The following is a 7817-nucleotide window of genomic DNA, read 5'->3' as shown; positions in this document are numbered from 1 at the left end:
AATGTGTAAAAATTGCAGATGTCCTTAGATGCCCAAACACAAGGACAAGGGAAATCAATCTCTCACTATTGTCTCCGTTTTCTCATTGGTCCTCTGAACCTCCCACAGATTTCATTAACGTTTACTGAACCAAATCCACTTTGTTTTTGTTTTTTTGTTTTTTTAAAGATGTAGAAAGCATATTTCACTAATGCAAGTTCACACAGAACATGCTGTCTTTTTGTTTTGTGTGTGTGCGTGTGCGTGCGCATGTGTGTGTGTGTGTGTGTGTGTGTGTGTGTGTACATGCATTTTTAAATGTAAAACATGTTCTGTGAGACCAGCCTTCATTATTTGAACGAGCCTAAAAAAACAAAATGTGATTTATCATTGTGTGAGTAAAGTTAAATAAATGATGTGGAGTAAGTCCAGTTATCGATTTCAAATGTGGAGTAAATCCAGTGTGTTATCGATTTCTAAATTAAAAAAACAATTCAATTTCAACTCACCAACTGGGTCTTACATAGTTTGGGTTTCAGTTTCATCCAGGGTGGTTTAGAGTAAGATAAGCAAGGTCAGTTCTTTGAATGAACAAAGACTGTCATCTGTTGGCTGAACAGGACTATTACAACTGAAAAGATTTAGAAAAACTGGTTGGTTTTCATTGCTAAAGCATTGATACAATTACACATAAGGGCACATTATATGTAGTGAATGGAGTTTTTCATGGTAACTGTTCCAGCAAACTTTTATTTGTTCAATAATTAAATCGGTTATATAAGTCAAAACAAATACTTTAAACATTCTCAATGCAATTTTTATTTTTCTCTGCAACAAGGAAAATGTGTATTTTTATTTATAATTAACATTTTGAGTTTGTTCTGTGAGTGACGTCATTGATAATGGACCGGTCCCGCCTGCTCTCTCAGAACAGCCTGTGACTGGAGAGAGTCAGGTATGTCTGTGCAGTGCTCTTCATTTAAGAGTAAAATATACTGTATAAAGTGATGTTCGAAGTCAATATTTATCATAGAAATGTCATGAAACCGAAACAAGTTGATATATTCACTTTTCTGAGTACAGTTTGATGCATTTTCTGAGTTTCATGAACGCACGTGTTTGTTTGATGTTGCCGCCCGCGCGCCAAACTAGAGTGCGGGTTTTTCCTTGTAAATACATTTCTTGAAATATAATTTTGGTGGATTGAGTCTGTAGAAATGTTGTTTTGTATATTGAATGTCTGTAACTTTAGTTTGGATGCTAGAATGGATGTTTATAGCCATATGTGTGGCCTGTATTAGATGAATTGCAGTTTCTGTAATGGAGGACAGTACTTAATGTGTCTTTTCTCATACATCCTTCAGCTGAGAGAGAGAGTGAACCTGAAGGCGTGTGTGTTAATTGTCTGTCCTCTTGTCAATAAACTGCAGGTATGTTCAACAATAAGGGAAAAAAACCACTATACGATCTAACAAATTGAGATATTTTGGCTAAAATCTTAATGTAACAATATGTACTTTTAATGGAATTTTATTTCTTTAATTTGATTTTTGTGAATGTGAATTTCCATAAATAAGACACAGAGAAATTGATTGTTGTAAAACAAGACTTTATTGTATAAAACGCAGAACAGCCTGTGACTGGAGAGAGTCAGCTGAGAGAGAGAGTGAACCTGAAGGCGTGTGTGTTAATTGTCTGTCCTCTTGTCAATAAACTGCAGACGTGGTCCACCGAAGCCAGTGGTGTCGTGGGGGTTTTCTTGTGGTGTGAGACCAGATCCGCTACAAATTGGTGCCGTGACCCGGATCAAGGGATCAGCCATTGCAGATCGCCGGGAAAAGTCATCGACATCACCAGTCAACAGAACTTTTGTGGTAGATAAGCAGTGTGACTTAAACATGGACAGTTACGATTTTACACACAACAAAGCACAAGAACACATGGCAGATGCAGATGTTAATCCTGCAAACGTGACACCTGTTTATGTTAGGAGTAGTGTTTTAAGTTCACATAGGTTCTCTACTGGAATGGGGAGAGGGGCTCAGTTAAATAGTATGCTAGAACAAAATATGGCAGCCAGCCCAGTACATATAGCCACTCCAGTACGTCCCTCAACCAGTAGCCCAACTATGCTAGGCATGAGTAGTGACACAACAGTGCCTCATGGAGAAAGACTATACTGCCCCCCAGTGGGCGAACCAGTGAATCAGTGGCAAACGATGGCAGATTTAATGAAGCAACTGGGTAGCGAAATAGGGAACCAAATTTCTGCAAACCTGAGATCTGCAGGGCAAAATCCCCAGAGAGATTATGTTAATGCCCAACAGCCTTCACCTCAGAGTCCTGATTTGTCAAATTTGAACCTAATTGTTAGGCATCAAGATATCAAAGAACCACCTACCTTTAGAGGTGATAAGACAGATCGATGCACCATTAGTGAATGGCAAGAACTGATGCAAGCTTACTTAAACAAGAAGGGCTTCGGTGCATCTGAACAGGGCCAAGAGATTCTCGACAAGCTAATGGGCCATGCTAAAGATGTTGTGAGGACATGTATTCGCAACAATCCCCTGATTGATGTGGCTAGAGATCCACATGTCATCTTTTCAATTCTAAGGCAACATTTTGGAGATGCAATTTCCTCCACAACACCTTTAAGAGACTTTTATGACACCTTGCCAAAGCAGTCAGAAAGTGGCTTGGATTACTGGATCAGACTAAATAAGGCAGTTGACCTAGCTGATGAATGCCTAAACCGACAAGGAAAAAGAGTTGAAGACCCTAGTCACGAAGTGGCAATGATGTTTGTGAGGCATTGTCCTGAGCCTGCTCTGTACACTGCCCTTCGGAGCAAACCATTGGAAAGTTGGAATGCACAAGACATTCAAGCATTAATTGACAGCCACCACAGAGACAAACAGTCTATAAGAGTAGATAGAGAGAGAAGGGTTGATGAAACCTCATCTAACGCCTGGTGCATGACCCAACAGCAGTCCACTGCAGTTAATCAGCCAAGCGGTTCAGATTCTGCTCTCCTCGGGCGAGTGGTTTCTCTACTAGAGCAGTTCCTAGTCAAACAGAAGGAGCAAGAACAGAAAACTGAACAGGGCAAGGTCGTGCCTGAATCCCCTGCAGTCCCCTGCAAAATATGTAGGGCTCTAGATCATACGACAAAGACTCACTGTTTTAAGGAGGGGCTGTGTTTTAGGTGTTTCAAGACAGGGCACAGAGGTTTTGAATGCCCTGACAAAAGACAAGTAAAACAAGTCACAGCCAGCGTAGCCACTAGACCTGAGCACCATTTAAACTAGAAAACCTGCATTGTTGGGGGGACAGTGTGGGTATCAGACAAGTAAAGACCCCAGAAAGCCCATTGACTGTTCAGGTAACTACAAGTGATCACTTAAGTCAAAACAGTGTAAGTGAAGGACTTGCAGTTCAGCAAAAGACGACCTGTGAGGCTCCAAAAGCTAATTACCAGAGAATTAATGATGAAGATGATCTGTTCTATGCTCCAGTATTAGTTGAGGGGAAAGTGAAACTATTAGCTCTTGTCGATAGTGGATCTGTTACCTGTACATTGAGTGAAACAGCTGAACGCACGCTTAAAGACTGGAACTTGATCTGCACAGATTCGAGTAAACCCACAAAAAAAGTACTTACTGGCTGTGGAGGGAATGAAACAAAACCAAAGTGCACATATGAGTTGAATGTGGATATGCTTGAATGTAAAATGACAATCAACTTTCTAGTGGTCCCAGGCCAAAAAGATGAAATGATAGTTGGATCGAATGTCATCAGGCATGTGACTCAGCAGATGAGGAAAACTGAGTGGTACTGGAAAAGCTTATCTCAACCAGTTCAAGATAATGTTCAAGAACCCCTGCTGAATGTGCTTTCTAATGTTGACCGCTGGCATGGAGATAAGATACCGCAGAGAGTTGGCACGGTAGTATTGCGACAATGTCTTACACTAGAGCCACAGCAAGAACATTTGGTTTGGGGAAGGTTAAAGGAAGAAGTTCCCTTGTCTGTTGGAAGCACAGTAATGCTCGAACCCTCCACTTCCCGTTCTGCACCAAGAAATGTTATGGTAGCTCGCAGTGTTTGCCCACTCTGGGGTGATAAGTGGATTCCTATGAGAGTGATCAATATGATTGACCGCCCCATTGTTTTGCGCCGCAATACTAAAATAGCTAACGTGCACCCATGCCTTGCACTAGAGGAACTAGATCTCACAGAAAAAAGTACAGAATACCTGCAGGAAGGGGTTCAGCAGAATATTGTCCAAGTTAATGAGCTCAATGAGAAAAGCAAGCTGCAGTCTGACTATAGAGCCAAGTTGAGAGATCTGGGCCTGACAGAAATTGACATTGAGTCCTGTGAAGTAAGTGATTACTGGAAAGGAGAGCTGACTGATCTCATAGTACAGTATGAAAGTACCTTCTCTCGTGACAAGCTAGATTGCGGTGAAGTAAAGAACACTGTTCATCGGATACGACTCAAAGATGAGAAGCCTTTCCGACTGCCCTACAGAAGGGTTCCACCCACCCATTATCAGAAATTGAGACAAACATTGGATGAGATGGAGGAGCGGGGTATCATTCAAAAATCAAACAGTGAATGGGCATCACCTTTAGTCTTAGTCTGGAAACCTTCTGGAGAGCTAAGGATATGTACAGACTTTAGATGGCTCAACCAAAGGACAGAAAAGGATGCGTATCCTTTGCCCCATCAAGCTGATGCCCTCGCATCATTAGGAGGAAATAGTTATTTTAGCACCATGGATTTAACATCGGGCTTCTATAACATTCCAATCCATGAGGATGATCGGAAATATACGGCATGCACAACTCCAGTAGGGCTTTATGAATATAATCGTATGGCTCAAGGTTTATGTAACAGCCCAGCTACATTCTCACGCATGATGACATCTATTTTTGGAGACCAGAACTTCCTTTCGCTTCTTTGCTACTTAGATGATCTACTCGTCTTTGGCAAAACTGAGAAGGAAGCTCTTGATCGCCTGGAGATGGTGTTTTCCCGACTTAAAGAGCATAACCTGAAACTGGCGCAAAAGAAGTGCTATTTCTTGAGAAAAACAGTCAAGTTTTTGGGTCATATTGTGACTGAGAGTGGCATAGCAACCGATCCTGCAAAAGTGTCTGCAATCAGTGACATTAAATCCACAGACTTGATGGAAGCAGACGGAAAGACTCCTTCACCAACCAAAATTAAATCTTTTCTTGGGATGGCGAATTATTATTCCCATTTCATTGAAGGTCTCTCGACTTTAGCTAAACCATTATTTAAACTGACTGCTGGACAGAAAGTCGGGAGAAGACATGGACAAAAGAAACCCTTCGTTCCCAAACCTAGGCGTTTAAGACCTGAAGACTGGACTGCAGAGTGTGACACAGCTGTAGAAAATATAAAACATGCACTTTCTCACACTGTTGTTCTTGCCCATCCAGACTTCCACAGACCTTTTCTTTTGTCTACCGATGCATCTTTGGATGGTTTTGGTGCAGTCTTGAGTCAGATTCCAGAAGATGAGACAAAACCTAGACCAGTCGCTTTTGCAAGTAAGACCCTGTCAAAAGCCCAGTCCCATTACCCTGCTCATAGGTTAGAGTTCTATGCACTGAAGTGGGCAGTTTGTGATAAATTCGCCCATTGGCTGAAGGGGACTAAATTTACAGTGCTAACTGATAACAACCCCCTCACGTATATAATGTCAAAGCCAAAGCTAGATGCCTGCGAGCAGAGATGGGTATCTAAGCTTGCCCCTTTTGACTTTGATCTCAGATACATACCTGGTACCAAGAACATCCCTGCTGATCTTTTGAGCCGCCGACCTTTTGCCAAAACATTAGAAGTCTGTGATGCACTTGAGACTAAATCTAAACATGTGACTTCCGAAACCATTCAGGAAACTTTCCGGTTATCAGTGAATGTGCACCATCAAATGGGTGAAAGCAGCATGGATTCTCAAGTTGAAAACCTGAAGGTGGTTAGTAGTGAAGGGGTAAAAGCTGTCTTTGAGTCCTGTCTCAACTGGGAAGCCAGTAGTCCAGTTCAGAGTATTCATCTAGCCCAGAATAATACTTTTGTCCATGGAGGTGTCAGCACTCTTCCAGTCTTCTCTGTGGAGGATATACGGATGAAGCAGAAAGCAGATCCCACTGTGTCCCGTGTTGCATTCTTTGTTGAAAGGAAAAGGAGACCATCACGTAGAGAGAGAGACAATGAAACTGCACCAGTAATGAGACTTCTGAAACACTGGGAAAAGCTTGAAGTAAAAGTTGGAGTTCTGTACCGCAGGTCCAAAGATCGGGTCGGTAAAGTCAGGTATCAGCTTGTGCTTCCCCTGTCACTGAGAACTGTTGCTCTCAGAGGAACTCATGACGATGCAGGCCATCAAGGACAAAGCAGAACCCTTCATCTTGTACGCCAGAGGTTTTTCTGGTCTGGTATGGACACAGATGTTAAGAAGTATGTCTCGCATTGTAAACGATGTGTAGTTGGGAAGACGCAAGAACCTGAGGCCAGGGCTCCACTAGAGTCTATCAGAACGAACGCACCACTTGAGCTCGTATGTATAGATTTCTGGTCTGCAGAAGGAACCCATGGAGAGAGTATTGATGTTCTGGTCATAACTGACCATTTCACAAAACTAGCCCATGCGTTCCCCTGTCCCAACCAAACAGCCAAAGTAGTGGCTCAGAAATTGTGGAACAACTTTTTCTGCGTGTATGGCTTTCCGCAGAGAATACATTCTGACAAAGGTGCAAATTTCGAGAGCAAATTGATAGCGGAGTTGTTGCTGGTGTCTGGTGTTGAAAAGTCCCATACCACACCGTACCATCCTATGGGCAATGGCCAGACAGAGAGGTTTAATCGCACCCTTGGGAGCATGATCCGCTCTTTGCCGCCTCGAGCAAAGGAAAAGTGGCCGCAAATCATTCAGACACTCACGTTTTCCTACAATTGTACTACCCATGAAACAACAGGGTTTGCGCCTTTCTACTTAATGTTTGGAAGGATTCCTAAGTTACCTGTAGACGTCATGTTTGGAAGTGCCCTCAGAAATGAGGATGTTCAGACTTATGATGAGTATGTGAAATCTCTTCAGAAGGATCTTAGAGAAGCTGTGCACATTGCTAAAAGCAATACTACTGATGCACAGGGAAAACAGGCCCAAGGGTATAACAAAAGATCCAAGGGTGCTCCTCTGGAGGTTGGAGACCGTGTTCTCTTAGTAAATAAAAAGGAAAGAGGAAAAGGAAAGTTGGCGGATGTGTGGGACTCAGCAGTTCATGTAGTGATATGGAAAGATCCGTCAATGCCCATCTACAGAGTTGAGAATCCCACAACAAAGAAAAGCAAAGTTGTCCATCGTAACTTCCTCCTTCCAGTCAATTTCCTTCCATTGGAAGAGCCGGACATTGAATCAACAGTCTTATCAACAGTGTCAGGAGATGAAAAAGATCAAACAGAAGATCAAAGATCTTTGTTCAGTATGGGAAGAGAATCAAGGAGCAGTAGAACGGCTGCATGGATTTTTCAAGGTGCCGCTTTCAAAGCGCCTCAGAGTACTGGAAAATGTGCTGTAAAGGAGACCAAAGAACATGTCACAGAGTTGGAAAAATCAGTCTGCATAAGTCAAACAAGAGAGAAAGATCTTTCTACAAGGAGTGAAAGCGGACATACTGAAAGTTCTAGCGATGAACATGAAGCAAGAGATACAGACTCTGACAGTGAGCAGTCTGAGGATGACAATAGTGTACATGGATGTAAACCAGATCACTTATGCTGTAGGGATGGAAAAAGGCTCC

Source organism: Squalius cephalus, assembly GCF_949319135.1.
Source record: "Squalius cephalus genome assembly, chromosome: 16".
In the NCBI taxonomy this organism is placed as follows: domain Eukaryota; kingdom Metazoa; phylum Chordata; class Actinopteri; order Cypriniformes; family Leuciscidae; genus Squalius; species Squalius cephalus.
This window is presented reverse-complemented; position numbering follows the sequence as displayed.